The sequence below is a fragment of the Pinus tabuliformis genome, chromosome 1_2 (assembly GCF_031772625.1).
Source record: "Pinus tabuliformis cultivar Carrire ecotype Pingquan chromosome 1_2, CPIR1, whole genome shotgun sequence".
Classification (NCBI taxonomy): Eukaryota; Viridiplantae; Streptophyta; class Pinopsida; order Pinales; family Pinaceae; genus Pinus; species Pinus tabuliformis.
This window is the reverse complement of record NC_142298.1, coordinates 656,836,244-656,856,666: the sequence shown is the minus strand read 5'-3', so window position 1 is coordinate 656,856,666 and position 20,423 is coordinate 656,836,244. Positions and strand designations below refer to the sequence as shown.

The 20,423-nt window shown below is 39.7% G+C and overlaps 2 pseudogenes; both read right to left on the bottom strand.

The window, feature by feature from the left end:
* The window catches only part of LOC149207387 (ADP/ATP translocase-like), a 49,644-nt pseudogene extending 30,421 nt beyond the window's left edge, over positions 1 to 19,223 (bottom strand).
* Positions 19,224 to 19,346: 123 nt separating this feature from the next.
* Positions 19,347 to 20,048, bottom strand: LOC149207386 (ADP/ATP translocase 3, mitochondrial pseudogene; annotated as a pseudogene).
* Positions 20,049 to 20,423: the final 375 nt, after the last annotated feature.

Genomic DNA, 20,423 nt, shown 5'->3' with positions numbered 1-20,423 from the left:
TTGGGATTCCCATCCGGTATGATGGCTTGGTTGCCATTATCTTAAAGATTTTCCTCAGCTCTTGCTTATCAGCATAGGAGAGTGGTCTACTGTTTCTTCGAGTAGTGAGGTTTGTGTGCGTAGTGATTGCTAGTGTTACTTGTGTCAATGGTTCTTTCACCGTAGAGGGAGAGGGTGGGAGTGAGTCCCAAGTTGGATGGGAGGAAGCCCAAAATCTGTTAGGAACACACAACACAACAAGACGTGCACAACTTCCGGAGGAGTAGTCCACATGGATGCGACAGTCAGTACACACAAAGAAAGATAACACATACAACGCACATCAGAAGAGTTTGCGCGAGTGTGACAATCGTTATAGCAAGTTTTCGTGAAAGATGTATTTGATGTTCGGGGAGGTAACCAACATGGGCAAGATAACATTAACAGCTCATACAACACATTTTCATTAACATATATGTATTACAACAAATGAATGAGTTCAAGTGTTAAACACAGGTTAAAGCAACATGTATTACAAGTGTTCAAGATTAGTCTTACAACAGTTACAACACATGTGTGAAAACGTGCTGGCCTGTTAGCAGGCTTCTGAATTAAGTGAAAGTTCCAAGACACATCGTTACACCATACATCACTAACCCCATGGGCGGGGCATTGGAGCCACTACTTACTCCTTAAAGAAAATATTACAGAATCTCAAGGCTATGTAGGAGGAGCTGAGGTGAAAATTCCTTTGCATGTACAAATGAAGGGGTATATATAGCCAAGGGTGAAACTGACCCCTTGTCGCTGTTCGACTTCCCTCATGACTGTTTGACTTCCATGACCTTTCAAATTTACATGACTCTTCATATGACAAGTGGGTCTCTTGGACTTCCACGTTACATTACATTGATTGACAGTATGGCCCATAGTAGAGATGTGGACGACATGACTCATGACAAGAATCAACATGATAGTGTTGGTACATTTGTGTTGCTGCTAGTGTGCATGTCGAGTTGCAGTGTTGTTGGGTGATGGATGTCCTCATGGTGTGTCACAACTTCACCTCCGCATGGTAGAGTGCGCGAATTCTTTGATGGTCGTTGGGTTTGCTTGATTTTGCATTCGCATGTTGCTCCTTGCTTGTATTTTGGCATGCTTGACAAGTTCGTCCATTCGCAAAAAGTTCATGTTCGTTCGTTTGTTCATCCACGAACACATATTTGCATAATCGTCCATTCGCGATCACATCTCTTTGCATGTATCGTTTGTGATATGATATTCACCCTATGAGTGACATTAGTTGAAGATTTATTGAACAAAGGTATTATAGACTCATGTGCTGGTGTGTGTCTATGTTATTTAAGCAACGAATCGATCAAACTGCCAATACACAGACATTTAAATGGAAATACAACAGAGAAATACAGTAAGCAAATACAAGAACACAAAAATTTAATAAGGAGTTCACCTTATTCTCCAGGGCTACATCTCCGGTCCAGCTTTCAGTGGTGGCCTTATTTTATTGTGTCTTAAGCAGAGAATTACAATACAGGGACTCAATATGAGTTCTCCTGAAGCAGATTTGCTTGGAAGGGTGGTTCTTGGATTCCCCAAGCCACTTGAGTGCACAAACTTCTTCTTCCTACCAGCTCTGTGACCTTCTGCTCTACAGTGGGGAGCCCAATGTGGTGCTCAACCCGGACAGATCCTCTCTGGGATGGCTCGGATCTCTCAAGCCTCTGGTGCTCGATGCTGCCTCTAGTCAGGTCGGACCTCTGTCCTCTTTATGCTTTGCTTTACTGCCTTCTTTCTATGTTTTCTGTCTCTTTGTGTTCAGTCCTGCTCTCGAGGTTCACTGTTCCACTTCTCTGTGTGTGTTCTGTCTTTGTTCATGGCTTTTAGCCATTCATTCCAAGACTGTTCAGTTCCTCTTCTTCCTCTGTCGATTCACCTTCTGCAGTTGTGCTTGGAGTTCCCTGTTCGGCGTCATCATTAGCGCCCAGGGAGTGGCCACATGTCCTCCTCTAATCGCCGCCAACTTGCTTCGTTGGTTCGTTTCTTCAGTTACATCATGGATGAAGTCTTTCTCCACCGTGGTGGTCAAATGGACTTCAAATCTTTCAAGAACGTGGCTCATTCCTTCGTCGATTCCGCTTCCTCCATCGGGCGTAATCTCAACCGTCTGATTTGGGTCCCCCAGATCCAATGTCATACGCACGTTTCGCGTGGTTGACTTGCTCGAGCGTTAGCGCGCGATCAACGACAGTTTTCTCTCACCTCCGCTTGCCACGCGTTGACCGTTGAGTGGGATCACTCCGCTTCCATCCAAAACCGCTTACCGTTTGAGGGTGCCCCGATCAATATCGCCGGTTTCCAGAGCGCGGGTCCCGCCTTTGTCCTTTTAGTGCTTTTTCCTTTTCGCCCACGGTTCTCCGGCTTCCCATGCGTCCGAGTGCTCGGGCTTCCTCTATTATGGCCCTGTTTGCCCAACGAGCGCTAATTGCACATCAAAAATCACCTCCTTTTCCCATTCCGAGGCTCCCAGGGGCTACTTTGACCTCCTATGCAGTCTCCATGGGCCTTGGTTAGCGTACTTTGACCAAGGTCCTTGTCGTTCCATGCTGGTTGCAATTGCCACTGGTTCAGGGTGTTTTTGATCGCTGTTTTGGAATTCTTTAGAGATTTGTCTCGCCCTGATACAGTCATGGTTCTTTGACAGTCTTTATGGATCCAATTCGGATCACAGCCTTCCCATTGAAAAAGCTTTTGGACCACCAAAAGTTGGTTTTCAAGCATCGACTAAGTGAGGGTATTGCTTTCTCACTTGTCCAATCTCAATCCACTTTGCACTGCTTGGCTTCAAACCTTTGAGCCCAATCCTGAGGTACTCCACATCTCCCCTGTGCATCGTCTTCACCTTCCTGTCCAGCACTGTGTCTTCCTACAACTCATTAAGATATTCAGGTAGCAGGCCATCAATAGAAGGCAATTGACTCTGCTCTTCAGGGTCCTCAATAATTGAAGGTTCAAACAATCTCAAGAAATCTGCATTTACGACTGAGTAGATATGCATGTACGCTGGTAGATCAAGGCGAAAATAATTTTCACCAATCTTCTCAAGTATCCTAAAAGGTCCATACCTGATAGGCTTTAGCTTTTTACCTTCACCTTGCCTCCTGTCCTTGCTGATATATAGCCAGATTTGGTCTCCAACTTGGAAACTATGCTCCATCCGATGCTTATCATGCCTAGCCTTGTACTTGGCTTGGATATTTTCTAGCTGTTCCTGTACTACTTGGTGGATCTCCTGGATCTGTTCAATGAACCTAGTTGCCTTGTCCACATCACTGTGTCCATCAACCATGGTATCTTTACCAAAGACAAAATCCAAATGAGACCTTGGTGTGAAACCAAAACAGGTCTCAAAAGGAGATCTCTGTGTAGAAGAGTGTTTTGCTCTGTTGTAAGCATGCTGCACATAACATAAGTGTTCATCCCAAAGCTTAGGATGTTTGCTGCAATATCCTCTCAGTAACTGGATCACTATCCTGTTTACTATTTCTGTCTCGCCATCTGTTTGTGGATGAAAAGCTGTGCTTTTCTTCAGTTTGGTGTCCATCAGTTCCCATAGACTCGACCAAAACTTCCCCACAAATCGAGTGTCTCGATCAGATACAATAGAAGTGGGTAATCCAAAATGAACCCATACATGTTCAAAGAACAATTTTGTAGTCTGTTCAACTGTAATTTGTTTATTACAAGGTATCAAAATACACATTTTGCTGAACCTATCCACAACAACATATAGATAATCATGACCTTTCCTAGATTTAGGCAGTCCTCCAACAAAATCCATGGAAACACTTTCCCAAGGGTGAGAAGGAACTGGCAATGGAGTGTACAAGCCTAGTTTTCTGTTACTGGGCTTGCTTTTAGCACACATAGCACACCCTCTTACATATCTAGAAACTGTCTTGTTCATTTTCGGCCAATAGAAGAACCTTTGCAGCTGTGCAACTGTTTTACTTACCCCAAAGTGACCTGATATCAGAGAAGTGTGGGCTTCCCTAAATATCTTTATTCTCTCATTTTGTGGAATGCAGAGTTTCCCACAATGATATAAGAGTCGGTCCTTCATGTGATAGTCCAATTCTTCTACTCTTTTGCCTTGACTCAAAGTTGCATATACATCTTTAAAGTCCATATCCTGAGCATATTGTTCAATGTAGCTTTCATGTAGCACTGAATTATGCCTAAGTATGGTAGATGCATTTATAATGGGTCTAGATAACATGTCTGCAACCTTGTTATGTATGCCCTTTTTATATCTGATGACTAAGTGAAACTGTTGTAGAAAACCCATCCATCTGTAATGTCTTGATTGCTGCAACTTAGTTTGGGAGTGTAGATATTGAAGTGGTTGATGATCAATATGTATTAATGTCTCTTTGCCCATTAAGTAATGTTTCCACTTTTTCACACTCTGAACTAATGCATACAATTCTTTATCATATGTAGGATAGTTAACTACTGCAGGATTAAAAGTCACATAATGATAACATATGGGTTTACCATGCTGTGTCAACACTGCTCCCATGGCATAGTCACTGGCATCAGTTTGGATCTCAAATGGTCTTTGTAGATCTAGCAGTGCTAGTACAGGTGCTGTACTATTCTTTTCTTTCAAGGTGTCGAAGGCTTTCTGATGTTTTCCTCCCCAATGAAACACCTTATTCAATCATGTTAAAGCATGTAAGGGAGCTGCAATCTAGGAGAAGTTAGAAATGAACTTCCTCCAATATTGTGCTACTCCTAAGAAGCTTCTCACTTCTATAACAGACCTGGGTTTAGGCCAGTTCATAATGACTGCCACTTTAGAGGGATCTATTTTCAATTCACCTCCCCCTACTATATGACCCAAGTAGTTTAGAGATGTTTTGCCAAATTCACATTTTGAGAGTTTAACATAAAGTTTTTCTCTTTCCAAAACATCTAATGTCTGCTTAACATGCTTTAAATGTTCTTCCCACGTTTTACTAAAAATTAGAATGTCATCCAGGTACACAATAACAAAATCATCAAGAAAAGGTATGAGTACATCATTCATTAATCTCATGAAAGTAGCAGGAGCATTAGTTAAGCTAAAAGGCATAGCCAGCCATTCATACAATCCCTGCGTTGTTTTGAAAGTAGTCTTCCATGCATCTTGCTCTGCAACTCTGACCTGATGGTATCCACTGTGCAAATCCAGCTTGGTGAAATAAACAACTTCCTTTAACTGATCTAAAAGATCATCTATGCGAGGAAGGGGATAACGATTTTTGATTGTTATCTTATTTAGTGCTCGGTAATCAATGCACATTCTCCACGAGCCATCTTTCTTTCTCACCAAAACGATTGGTGACCCACATGGTGATGTGCTAGGCCTGATGAACCCTTTCTCGAGCAACTCCTGCACTTGCTTCTTGATTTTAACATTCTCTAAAGCAAACAACCTGTACATCCCAATGTTAGGCAATGGAACATCTTGCTGCAAAATAATATCATGTACTATCCCGTTTTTGGGTGGAAGACCTTTAGGTTCTTGAAACAAGACATCGTACTCTGAAAAAACCTTTTCTATATCAGCTTGTTGTTCACCATTACAACCCTCAAATACATTGGTTTTATCAGGTTTCTTTTCCTTTACAACCATCAATAAGAATTGTTTGAATGAATTTATCATTCTTTTCATCTGCCCTAAGTTTATGAGAGTATAATTATCTTGAGCTTATGAGCTCTTACAAAATATTCGATTCCATATTTAACAAGTAGATACTTGTTCTCAGCTCTATAGAAAATAGCTTTTCTATCATACAAGTAAGGACTTCCTAAAACAATTCCACATATATCCAAAGGAATTATGTCTAACTCAACCTCATCTACAAATGCTTATCCAAAAGAAAACTTGAGTTTGCACTGTCTAGTCACTTGTAGTTGTGCTTTATCATTCAACCATCCTAATGGGTATGGTTTCTTGTGAGGTGTAGTTGCTAATCCCAATTTCTTTACAATTGCTTCAGAAATTAGATTTACTTGTGAGCCACTATCAAACAAAGTATCAATCTTTTGATTTTTGGAAATAACTCGAATATGGAAAAGCTCATGTCTTTTTCTCTCATTTTCTTCATCAATAATAGATTAAGCAGAATTACTAGTAGATGCTTCAGAATTCTTACCTTTTATACCTGTGGCTGCTATAGTTGTTTCATCTCCCGAGTCTGACCCCAAATCTTTCTAAATAGCTGCAACAGTCTTCTTCTTCTTGCCCTCGGACTTCTTAGGTCTCAGCTCTGGATGCAGAATCCAACAATGCTCATCATCATGCCCATCCTTTTTATAGTGAGTGCATGAAGCTTTGGCTTTTTGTGTAGTGTTAGCCTTCCTTGCTTTCCACTTCTGATTTCTTTTCTCCTTGCTCTTGCTTACAGTGGGTTGGGATGGTCCCCCAACTTCTGAATTTCCATTCTTTCCTCTAGCTTCTAAATGAGTAGCTTGTATAGATACCTCATCTATACTAGTGGGATTAAACATGAGGATGGTGTGCCTCATGTAGCTGTGTAGTCCACCAATGTACTTCAAAAGAGTCTCTGGTGAGTCTAATGAGATACCCAACATCAATGCTCTCTTTCTGAATTCTTGAGTATACCTTTGCACACTTTTCCCCTTCAACTGTCGAAGAGTTTTCCAACTCATCATGGCTTGTTGCATGTAGGCCAATGGATAGAACTGCTTTTTGATTGCAGCAACAAATTCACTCCAGATAGAGATGGTCTTACCATGTCTTTTCATATTAGCTTAGGTTCTTCCTTCCCACCAAACCAAGGCAGTGCCTCCTAGGCGTAGGCTTGCCAGCTGAATCTTACTCTTGTCTGAGTCTATGTTCTGTACCCTACAATACACATGAATTTGTCTAATCCAATTGCCCAACTTTTCAGCATTTAGCTCTCCATCATATATAGGAAAATCAAATTTAACATCTAACTTGATCAAAGATGCTTTCTTATTATGCACAGGGCTATTAGGAGGTGTGAGAAATCTTTCCTCTTTCCCCTTTCCTTTGGAGTGGTCATGGAAGTGAGACTCATCTTCTTCCTTATCTTACTTAGAGCCTGATGAATCTTCCACCTTATGCTTTCTAAAGTCCTTATACATTTCTTGTACCATAGACTTTATAGCTAGGAAACTTTCTATGAATTGAGGGTCTGGCCCCATAGAACCTTCCTTTGACATGGTCTTCCGAGGATAGACTCTCCCAATTTCAGGATTAGTTTCCACGAACTCTCCTTCTCCTAATTTGAGCTTTGATCTAGTGATCATTCACAGCTAAACCAACACAATCTTGTCTAACCTTACAACCTAGAGCTCTTATACCACTTGATCTGATATTCACCCTATGAGTGACATCGGTTGAATATTTATTAAACAAAGGTATTACAGACTCATGTGCTGGTGTGTGTCTATGTTATTTAAGCAACAGATCGATCAGATTGCCAGTAAACAGAAATTTAAATGGAAAGACAACAGAGGAATATAGTAAGCAAATAAAAGAACACAAAAATTTAATAAGGAGTTCACCCTATTCTCTAGGGCTACATCTCCGGTCTAGCTTTCAGTGGTGGCCTTATTTTATTGTGTCTTAAGCAAAGAATTACAATACAGGGACTCAATATGAGTTCTCCTGAAGCAGATTTTCTTGGCAGGGTGGTTCTTGGATTCCCCAAGCCACTTGAGTACACAGACTTCTTCTTCCTACCAGCTCTGTGACCTTCTAGTCTACAGTGGAGAGCCCAATGTGGTGCTCAGCCCGGACAAATCCTCTCTGGGATGGCTCGGATCTCTCAAGCCTCTGGTGCTCGACGCTGCCTCTGGTCAGCTCGGCCCTCTGTCCTCTTTCTACTTTGCTTTACTGCCTTCTTTCTCTGTTTTCTATCTCTCTGTGTTCAGTCCTCCTCTCGGGGTTCACTGTTCCACTTCTCTGTGTGTGTTCTGTCTCTGTTCATGGATTTTAGCCATTCGTTCCAAGACTGTTCGGTTCATCTTCTGCCTTTGTCAATTCACCTTCTGCAGTTGCGCTTGGAGTTCCTTGTTCGGTGTCATCATTAGTGCTTAGGGCGTGGCCACATGTCCTCCTCTAATCGTCGCCGACCTGCTTCGTCGGTTCGTTTCTTCAGTTACGTCATGGATGAAGTCTTTCTCCACCGTGGCGGTTAGACGGACTTCAAATCTTTCAAGAACGTGGCTCATTCCTTCGTCTATTCCACTTCCTCCATCGGGTGCGATCTCAGCTGTCCGATCTGGGTCCCCCAGATCCAATGTCATACGCACGTTTCGCGCGGTTGACTTGCTCGACCATTAACACGCGATCAACGACGGTTTTCTCTCACCTCCGCTTGCCACAAGTCGACCGTTGAGTGGGATCACTCCGCTTCCATCCAAAACCGCTTACCGTTTGAGGGCGCCGCGATCAATATCGTCGGTTTCCAGAGCGCAAGTCCCGCCTTTGTCCTTTTAGCACTTTTTACTTTTTGCCCACGGTTCTCCGGCTTCCCATGCATCCGAGTGCTCATCTTCCTCCATTATGGCCCTATTCGCCCATCAATGTGCGATTAACGCTAAGTGCTAATCGCGCATCAAAATCACCTCCTTTTCCCGTTTCGGGGCTCCCAGGGGCTACTTTGACCTCCTACGCAGTCTCCATGGGCCTCGGTCAACGTGCTTTGACCGAGGTCCTCGTTGTTCCACGTTGGCTGCCACTGCCACTGGTTCAGGGTGTTTTTGATCGCTGTTTTGGAATTCTATAGAGATTTGTCCCGACCTGATACAATCATGGTTCTTTGACAGTCTTTATGAATCCAATTTGGATCAGTTTGTTCATCCGTTGGCGAACATGTCCTTCTGCATGTACTCCCTTTATTCATCCCATCTGTCATCGCACCATGTTTGTTTGTGTACCTGTATCTTTAGTCACTCATGAAGAGACGATATCAAATCCATAAACCTCCTAGTCTACCATGATGCATGATCGTTTCGGATGCAGGTGACCGAGAGAGAAGACAAGGGTGCAAGATTCGAGTTGGGATGGAGGCTCTAGGCACTGCTGGTGAAAATTGCGTAGAATTCAATGGGAGGTGTAGACGGGAAATTTGGATCAATAGTGACTATCCGCAGGATCTGGTTCTGCTAGAGGACAAAACTGCACAATTTTTGGGAAGAGCAGTTTGGGTTGCAGGAAGGCTGGGTAGACAAAATCTGCGCATTTTTTGGAGGGAACAGGTAGCGGGAGCCAGGTAGCCAAAATTGCCCAATTCCTGAAGGGAAGTAGCAGCTAGCTGTTGGGACCTTGGCAGCAAAAACTACACAATTCCTGGAGGGAACCGATAGTTGGCTGCTGGGACCTTGGCAGCAAAAACTGCGCAATTCCTGGGGGGAACTGGCAGTTAGTTGCCGGTGGGAAAAACAATGCTGATGCTGGGAGGCTGGCTTGCTTATCACCTCTGTGTAGTTTCTGAGCTGAGTGGACTGCTGGGCAATAAAGGGCTTGCTCATGAAATTTGCGCAGTTTTCCAAGTGAGCAGCTGGCCAGCTGACTAGTGGGCTGGCTGGAAAAACTGTGCAATTTTCTGAGGGAGACAAGGATGGGCACTAAGTTTCTATCCGGCCTGTCTGTGAAATTTTATTAGTCAGTGGAGTGGGCAAGGTTTGTAGCCTCTGCACAATTTTTGAGGGGAATCAGTCCCGGGGTGACTGCCAGGTCAAATTCTCGGTTGACCAGAAGGAAGGTTGATTGATCAGCCTGTGGGTAGCGCAACCTAAAATGGCTTACTTGGTGCTTCTGCGCTGTTTTGGCGACAGTCGATCGAGTCGATGGTGGGGTGAAGGTCTAACTGTCAGAGGGGAATCCGGTCATCAAAACTTCAACAAAATGACTAAGTGTGTGAGTGAGTGAATTGGTACATACACAGACTTGCAAATACACACTTACACGACTCGACGACGAGATGACTCAAAACATCCAGGCACATATGCTCAACATGACTGAACGACAGTGTGAGCGTTAGGCGCGATGCTTGTGATTGATCGTTGGATGACCGCGACAACGCTTGCACGACAATGTATATGAATTCATGTGTGAACGCGACGAATGTTTACATAGTGAACACAACATGTACACTCAAAGCGAAGACCTTGTGTATGACAAGAACATGGTCGCAAGCATGACATTGACATCACATGAAAAAGTTATCTGCGATCAAGCAAGGTGGGGGCGAAGACTCACACGAGATCACCGAGTGATCTTGAGTGCATGTAGAAATCAAGTGAAACTCTCAAAGGAGGCTCCAAAATTGGATACACGCCAAAATTTTGGAGGGTGTTGCAGCCGCTAGAACAAGGTCATAAATCTTGCTAATCACCCTCCAAATTGCTAGAACTCCCTGTCAGCACTGTGCAATACCCCTGTTTGTTGAATTTTGGTTGTTGTCACGAAAAGTGAAATCTCCTGCCTCTATTTGTGTACACATAGTCTGTTACAGAAGGTAAACTTGCCAGGTGTTTTTAGGTCAAATGGCTCCCACTACAAGCAAAAAGGGAGGGGATGTTGTGCATATAGAGCCTCAAACTTTAGTCCTAGTTAATTCTTCCCCAGCCATTAGGGTTGCTTTTGAGAATGTTGGGTGCATTCCATTTTGTCAAAAGGTCCAGAAGGTAGGTCATCACACTCATCAACCTAGCCTGTTTGATCTGAACTTTAAGAATGACATGGTCAAATTGGGAGATTTGGGGATAGTGGTCTCAAAAAACTTATTCCCGATGCTACAGGGCTTCCTACAACTGGTGAGAGGTAGTTTAAAGGGGATGATATGTATGTCTCAGCCTTTAAGGAGTTTGTCAAACTTGAGTTTAGCAACAAATTTGCTACAACGTTCCCAGCTGTATATCTTGAAGACCATTACAGTGAGTTGATGAAGGTTATACTTCACATGTGAAGGTAGATTTAGCTGCATTTACCAATACCACCTAAGACTCCTGTTGCATTTCACAGATAAGAAGCCAATGAATTTAACTTTTTTCTTGCTCAAAAGTTTGGAAAGAATGGCAGGGAAGGTTCAACTCCAAAAGGATAATCACATGTCAAGTTTGTTTCATTTTCCCCTTATCAAGATTCTTGTTAAGTTTGTAGTGGACAAACAAAAGGTTCATTGGTCTGATTTTCTGTTTAGTCTCCTCAGACAGACTCTTAATCAATCAAAATTCGTGAATAAAAACAAGAAGCTCATGGAAAACATGAAGAAAAAGTAACTCATAGAGTGGAAGAGGCAAAGACAAGTGAGGAAATAAGTGAACAACCCAGCAAGAAACCTAAAGGCAAACTTGTCAAGCAGTTGAGTAAGGGACAAAGCACAAAGGGTAAGGAGAAAGATCGAAATCCAACATTTCATTTGGTACCATCCCAAACAACGAAGATTTCAGTGACAATAGAGGAAACAATCAAGGATGAATAGTTTGTGATAAGACCTAGAACTAGGTCGAAAGTTAAGAAAGGTATGGAGGAGTCAACTCCTCAAAAAATTGTTAAGGTTTCAGAGGAAAAACAAGAAAAGGAAGTGGAGGAGATTGAACCAATGAAATTTAAAGAAGAGGACCCCAAGATGGCCAAAACAAAAGAGGAAATTTTTAAGTACCAGTTGAAGATATCATTTTTGAAAAGGCAAAATTGAGAGTTGAGAGAAACAACACAACAAGCAGCTAAAAAAAAGGAAAGGCCAAGGTATAAGGTTCAACCTAAATCAAAACCTCCCGAACTAGTGTCTACTGAAGAAAAATAACCTCCTCCTAAAGTCACAGAAGGAAAAGCATCCATTGGCAAAGCATCCACTAGAAAAGCATTCACTAGCAAAGCATCCACTATCAAAGCATCCAACAAGAGGAAAAGGAGGTAAAAATCCTTTTTCATCCAACATGAAAAATGAACCTGCAGATGGTGGTTTTGTTAGCATGTTGGGATGATTTTGGGTGTATGGAGGGTCCTACAGTACTATGGTTTTATTTCATGAAGTCTAGTGGTGTGAAGAAGGCAGGGTGCCTATTTGAAATTCAACTACGTAGTTGTTGCGCAACTGTTGTACACAAGTTGTTACAAGCTCTTGGAGACTTCCAGCTGTCATAAAACTGAGTGGATGGATCTGTGGTGGAGTTGGGAGCCAGGTTAGTCCACTAGTCAATAGCTAGGTGTCAACTTTGGAAGGAAAACATAGCAGTGAAACTTGCTACCTAGCCAATGCACAACAATCCCAGTTCACTGCCAGTGTTCTACTTTTTCTTTTTTTGTTATGCAATGGATATGTTTCAATGATTTAGACAGCTGTTAGGACACTTTGTATTTAGAATAGTGATAATGATCATGATCTTTTTGTTTTTATCATTTAAGGAAAAGTATTGTAAACAACATTATGTTTCCTCTTTTTTAGTTTGGTTTGATCCACTTCGTGGATCGAGGAGGGTGCATTGCATCCAAACATATTTTGATTTCATAGTGTATGTCTATTTAAGATGGAAAATTGGAATGAAAATAGGCTGGATAATATTGCGAACTAGTTTTCAGAGACTCGTGTACTATGGTCTAGTTTTTCATGAATAAAGGTGTTTTCTGCTCAATGTTCCAATGGATATTCTTAGAGATACTTGTGGTATTGTGCTTCAAATTTATTCCTTCTTGTGGTAATTATATTATTATATATCTTTTACAATCTTTCATCTTATGGGTATGCTGAGTCAACAGTTTTAGAATTCAATCTTGCATTGCTCTAATTAAGTTGTGTCAATTATTTCAATTGCAAATGGAATATAGTATACACTTGTTTTTATGCTTTCCTCTTAATACTTAGTCTCAAATATGCAACACCAGAGCTAAATCTTTTTGTGTTATGTGTGAATGCGTATTTTTCATGTTTATCTTCCACTATACGATAATTGGTTTCCTTTATTTGAAGTATATGCCATATAAGTCTATGTGTGTTTTATTTCTTGTTAAATGCATAAAAATCATTGGCCGATAGTATTAGGATCACAAATTTTCACTTCTCAGTAATCTTCGTTTACTTCCAGCAAACATTTTCTCAAAGAATCCCTTCAAATCCGGTCTCTGTCTTGTAAGTGCTTGCAAAGTCCCCAATTTTAAGTTTTCTGAGTGAGGGAGCCCCCTCTAGTTAGAAAAGACCAGTTTCTAACCAAAAGCAGTTAGTGGTTACCTCTGTGACCCTTTTCCTTCAGCCTAAAAGGAATCATGGAGTGCTGACAATAACTTTGCAGGGGATTTCAAAGAGATTGACAATCAATCTATTCTTACCCAGATCTCCTATGTTACCTTGAACACGTGAAAAAATAAGGTATAAAAGTACTGGAAAATTAACAGGAAAAATAATTTATGTCAGGAACTGGAGCTAGAATACTTCAATTAGGAATTCTGTAATAATTTTCTTACAAAGTGTCAGGGTTTTGGCATCAAAAGCCAACCCTTTTACATTACAAATGAAACAATATATAGAATAAATATCTCCTAAACTATTACAATATTTATGGAATAAAATCCAGAACAATAATTAAAAATAAAATAATATATCTGATTTATCTGCTAGAAACTTTGAACTATTTGCAAGTATTGTGCCTTGAAATCTGGAATTGGTTCACTAGTGCTAATATTCTGCCTTTGTTTGTTGAATTACTTGATTCAAATTCCTTGGAATTGAATTTGGAATTCTCTACCACTTGTCTCCTTTCTCAAAAGATAAATTCACCCCTTTTCTTAGTAACAATTTAAACATTCATAACAAGTTCATATTTCACTTCAAAAAATTGAATAAAGATGCCAGAGTATGGCCATTGATGATTAGAATTAAGGGACTGATATTTTGTAATGTTCCTAAACTTTTTTTTGTAGGAACTTGATATAATCAATTGCTTCATCTCACATGTTTGCAGCTTTGGTTTTCTTGTCTATGTTTTGCACAACTTGCTGCAAATTTCTCATCTTTTCTTTAATGCATGTTCTTCAGATCGTTCATGGATGTGTTGCACAACCTCGCTTTGCTCAAAGCTTTCAAGGAACCGAGTCCTTGTGTAACTTCTTCATTACAATTTCAGAAGGTGATTTGGTTAGACTGAACTAACTATTTAATCCCATGGGAGCATGACTACTTGGCTCTCCCTTATGTGAAAGGCACTATGATATTCCAGTCAAAGGAGGTAGCATACCACATAAGGCAATTACTGTTCCCTGAGTTGCCAGCTTCAACATAATCGAATTCCTAGCAATAAGGGTAGGAATAGTCTTAGACACATAACAATATACAAAATAGTTGAAATAGGAAATAGCTATAACGACACCTAGAGGAAAATTTGAAGATATGTTTCAATTATTTCCAGGGAAACTCTTTGATCCTTCATTGCCTTAACAAAACAATCTCGGATCCCTTTGTACGATTCAAATAAATGTCAAGACTTTAATATTTCATCCTGGTTTTGTATCAATAGTTTGACATGCTCAATAGGGGCAATTGTAGTTTTGGATACTACAACAGAAACCCCTCCCATGAGAAAGTCAATCATGAAACTAGTAAAACCTTTCTCTTCAGGCACTTAAATAAAGACAGATGAATAGTCAAGAGCCAAAGCTACATTTCTTACACGCGAAGTATGTAAAAATGTACTCTACAAGCCACCATAACTCTGGACAGGGGCTGATAATGCTCCATCATACTTAAAGGGTTGAAGAGAACCATTTTGGCGAGCATGCTAACTTGGTGTAATCCTTGAACCAAGATAGGTTTGATGATAAAACATCTTCTATACAACAGAATGATACTTGGGCCGCTCTGCCATTCTAACTTGTCAATATTTGCCGTTCAAAGTTTGGCTAATGAGACTTAGGTGCATCCAAGAGAGGCTGAGATTCCAATGGAAGGAGCCCTGTTGATGCACGATCTTAAGATACCACACACCACTGCTCCTCTCATTCGTCTTTTCCCTAGAAGCCCTAACTCCTCGTATAACCAACACCACAACTTTAACTCCTCACCGATCATTATTCTCCTTCGTACAATATCTATAGGATATGATGCAAGACAAACACCAATTGTAATACCCAACCAAGAAGAAAACTTGCAAGGAAATTATTTTCAAGATCACCAATCAAAACAACAGGCTTCAGAGAATCATACATTCCAAAGTATAAACCATGATAGACTATAATTCCCACACAGGAATTGTTGAACCCATGATAGAGACCAACAATTCCATTAGATTTCAATGTATTCTTGTAGACATCAACAAGCCCATTAAATTGCCTCACCCCTCCTTTCTTTGCAACCTTGTTATCATTAGCCAACCGATTTTGAGCATAATCCAAAGAATAAACAAAAAGGAGAGAAGATGCACCAACTGCACCACCAGAGTCCAGGTTTCTATCAAACAATTTCCAATAACCATCCCCGTTTTTGTTGAAATTAAAGAGTTTCTTATTGAGAAAATAACGAATAACTTTTGCAGTGTTTCCTCTCCATAACACAATGATACCTTCATACGAGAAGTTTTCCTTCATTAAGAATCCTCATTTTCTCCTCATCGCAATAAGAAATGAAATCTTCAAACCCTACACTTTGTGATAAAACCATAATTGCATTTCGGTGGTCGGGGGTGGGGGGGGGGGGGGGGGGGGGGGGTGCTGCTGCTAAGCAGTTTGTCATGTGGGGGTACCTAATTTCACTAGAGATTGCCACGTAATTAAATGTGGTTTTGTCAAAACAAGATTTCAGACCCGCCGGGGCCTAACTGTTGTTAAAGCTCGGATGACCTTGGGGGTGCTGAAATGGAATATGAACCGTTGATTCACAAGAGCCAACATTTGCCACTGAAAACTACGAGAAATTTAATGGTTGAATTAAAAAAGAATGTTTTAATTTTAAACTTAATATTTTATAAAAATATATTTAATGATATATTTTAATAAAAATAAAATAATTTAAAATAAAAATTATTATAACAAAATAACCCAACATCGCATATTAAACCAATTTTTCCATGACAATTTGTATATGCGTGATAATGTGGCCATGAAAAATTGGTAAATTTCAAAATTTTCTTGTAACTTTTAATGGTGTCAAAATAAGTTACAACATAGGCTCCATTTGGGGACTGCTTCCCCTGTGGGACATAGAGAGCTTGGTAAAGCAATTGCCTTGAGTGTTGGGCATGGATTCATACAATAAAACCATCAACCATTCATCTGCAATCATGTAGAAGTATAACCAATCCCCATGAATCAATCTTGTCATTTGAATATCCTGCAACTGCACACTAAAACATGTGACTGTGAATTGCAACCATGCTAAACTCTGAAAACTGCAAATTGCTGAAGTGAAACAACTAACACTGCAAGTGGAAATAAGCACAACAATCCCTAATTCATTTGGATATGGAGTTAATCTGTCAATAAATAATAAATTTACTCCTTTAAATCCCCTGCAGGTCATTGCACTCAACCAAGTCCAACTTCATACTGCAAACTTGAAACACAAAATGAAACAACTATTGATCTACTGCATTAATCCATAAATTGAAAACTCACTGATCTACTCCACAGCACAACTGAATGATCTACTAGATATTGAATTTGAAAATCAAACTGAAACAATCCCACACACCTCTATCTAGCTGAGCTGAAAATTTTCACTGTTAGGTGTAATCAAATTTCCAGTGTAACCATGTGGGAAGTGGATTAACTAGCATATCACTTTGTATACAACTAAAGATGTGAAAAATATTTACAATATGAAAGACAAACTATATAGGTAACTAATACTTATATGTAAACTTGGAAAGTTGCATCATCTGTAAGCTTCTGAATTTTTTGATCATAGTAGAAAGAAAGAGAAATATGCTACTGAATGCTACCATCGCTATGAAGAAGAAAAACATGCAATTGCATGATATTGTCATAGCCATAGTCGCACTTATCATTTTGAACCAGCTGAATTCAGAAATTAGTGAAATCACCATATGACAAAGTGGAGTCGCCAGGCGAAATCAATGCAACCAATATCAACTGTCTAGTATTTTTTTACCAAGAAAGAGTAGATCTAATCATGATCGTGATCCAGGGAAAAAATTCTTCCTTACTTTGTTCCCTAGCAATGACGCCAAGTGTTGTTGTACTTGTTTCTCATAGAAAATTCTTGGCTGCAAAACTACGTCGAGAAAACAACTGGACCAGTCTTTAGGTTCAAGCTGGTCCTTGAACTAGAGGGGGCTACCTCAAATGTCATGAGGCATTTTGTAACACTGTTCACTGTCACTCGACAAAACCCTATGGAGCACAATGGCTAGATCTATGATTTATTTTGGGTGGTTGTTGATGATTGTCCAGTATTTGTTCATAAAGAAATTCCTCTCTTGCAGAATCCTTGGTCAAAGTGCCAGCATCCAGTTTGACAGAATAACATGATTTTTAGAGAATTTGACAGAAGAATATAAGGGAATTCATGATAATTAAGCAGTCATACTGAATACTTAATCAACTAGACATAGTGGATGCGTATAGAATATTTATACAGCCAAACAAAACACATTCAAGAGATGACAGAAGGAAAAAGTTAAAAGATGTAGAGGAACTAACCAAGACAAACAATTCAATAAATTAATCTCTTTAAATGATTATAAATTTGCAGGGTATTTTAGAGAAATTGACACTCAATCTATTCTTACCCAGATCTCCTATATTACCTTGAACATGTGCATAAATAAGGTATGAAATCACTGGAAAAACAACAGGAAAAAAAAATTCTGTCAAGAACTAGAGCTAGAATATTTCAATTAGGAATTTTTTAATAAAAGTTTTACAAAGTGATAGGGTTTTAGCATCAAAAGACAACCTTTTTACATTACAAATGAAACAATATATAGAATAAATCTCTCCTAAATTATTACAATATTTTTGGAATAAAATCCTGAACAATAACTAAAAATAAAATAATATCTCTAATTTATCTACTGGAAACTTTGAACTGTTTGCAAGTGTTGTGCCTTGAAATCTAGAATTGGTTCACTAGTGCTAATATTCTGCCTTTGTTTTTTGAATTGCTTGAGTCAAATTCCTTGGAATTGAATTTGGAATGCTCTGCCACTTGTCTCTTTTGTCAAAAGATAAATTCACCCCTTTTCTTAGTAACAACTTAAACATTCATAACGGGTTCGTATTTCACATCAAACCATTGAATAAAGATGCCAGAGTATGGCCATTGATGATTAGAATTAAGGGATTGATATTTCAGAAAGTTCCTGAACTTGTTTTTGAAGGAACTTGATATAATCAACTTCTTCGTCTAACATGTTTGTAGTGTTGATTTGCTTGTCTATGTTTTGCACAACTTGCTGCAAATTTTTTATCTTTTCACTGATGCGTGTTCTTTAGACCCTTCGTGGATGTGTTGCACATACTCGATTTGCTCGAATCTTGCAAGGAACCGAGTCTTGGAGTAAATTCTCCATTGCAATTTCGGAAGGTGATTTGGTTAGGCTGAACTGATGATTTAATCCGATGGGAACACGACTACTTGGCTCTCCCTTATGTGACTTTATTGATAAAGCATTCTAATATTCCAATCAAAGGAGGTAGCATACCATATAAGGCTATTACTATTCCCTAAGTTGTTGACTTCAACATAATCGAATTCCTCGCAATAAGGGTAAGACTAGTCTTAGACACAACACGATTTACAAAATAGTTGAAATAGGAAATAACTATAACGACAACCAAAGGAAAATTTGAAGATATGTTTCAATTATTGCCAGGAAAACTCTTTGATCCTTCATTGTCTTCAAAAAACAATCCCCAATCCCTTTGTATGATTCAACAAGACATCCAGACTTCAATATTTCATCCTCGTTTTGTATCAATAGTTTGACATGCTCAATAGGGCCAACTACAATTTTAGATATTGCAGTAGAAACCCCTCCCATGAGAAATTCAATCATGAAACCAATAAAACCTTTCTCTGCAGGCGCTAAAATAAATACAGATGAATGACCCGGAGACAAAGCTACATTGCTTGCATGAGAAGCATGTAAAAATGTACTCTACAAGCCACCATAACTCTGGACTGGGCTCGATAATGCTCCATCATACTTAAAGGGATAGAGAGCACCATTCTGGCAAGCCTGCTAACTTGGTGTAATCCTTGAACCAAGATAGGTTTGATGATAAAACATCTTCTATACAAAAAAAGAATACTTGGGTCACTCTACCATTGTAACCTGTCAAGATTTACTGTTCAAAGTTTCGCAAATGAGACATAGGCACATCCAAGAGAGGTCGAGATCCTGACGGAAGGAGCCTCACCGCTGCACGATCTTAAGATACCACACACTGCTGCTTCTCTCCTTTGTCTTTGCCCTAGAATCCCTAACTCCTCGTATAACCAACAGCATGGATTTAACTCCTCATTGGAAGTCATAATCATTCTTCTTCGTACAATATCTATAGGATACGATGCAAGACCAACATCAATTGTAATACCCCAACCAAGAAGAAAACTTGCAAGGAAATTATTCTAAATATCACCAATAAAAACAATAGGCTTCAAAGAATCATACATTCCAAATTATAAACCACGATAGACTATAATTTCCACACAAGAATTGTTGAACCCACGATAAAGACCAACAATTCCATCAGATTTCAATGTAATCTTGTAGACATCAACAAGCCCATTAGATTGCCTCTCCCCTCCTTTATTTGCAGCCTTGTTATCATTAGCTAGCTGAGTTTGAGCATAATCCAAAGAATAAACAAAAAGGAGAGAAGATGCACTAGCTGCACCACCAGAGTCCAGGTTTCCAACAAACCATTTCCAATAACCATCCCCGTTTTTGATGAAATTAAAGAGTCTCTTAGTGGGAAAATAATAGATAGCATTTGCAGTGTTTCCTCTCCATAACGCAATGATACCTTCATATGAGAAGTTTGCCTTCATTGAGAATCTTCATCTTCTCCTCAGCACAATAAGAAATGAAATCTTCGAACCCTACACTTTGTAATAAAACCACAATTGGATTTCGGGGGGGTGCTGCTGGTAAGAAGTTTCTTGCCTGGGGGTACCAAATTTCACCACAGATTGCCATGTAATCAAAGGTGGTTTTGTCAAAACAAGACTTCGGACCCCCCCCCAGCTATTAAAGCTCAGATGACCTTGGGGGTGCCGAAATGGAATATGAACCATTGATTCACAAGAGCCAACATCTGCCATTGAAAACTGCGAGAAATTTAATGGTTGAATTAAAACAACAATTTTAAACTTAAAATTTTACAAAAATATATTCGATGATATATTTCAATAAAATTAAAATCA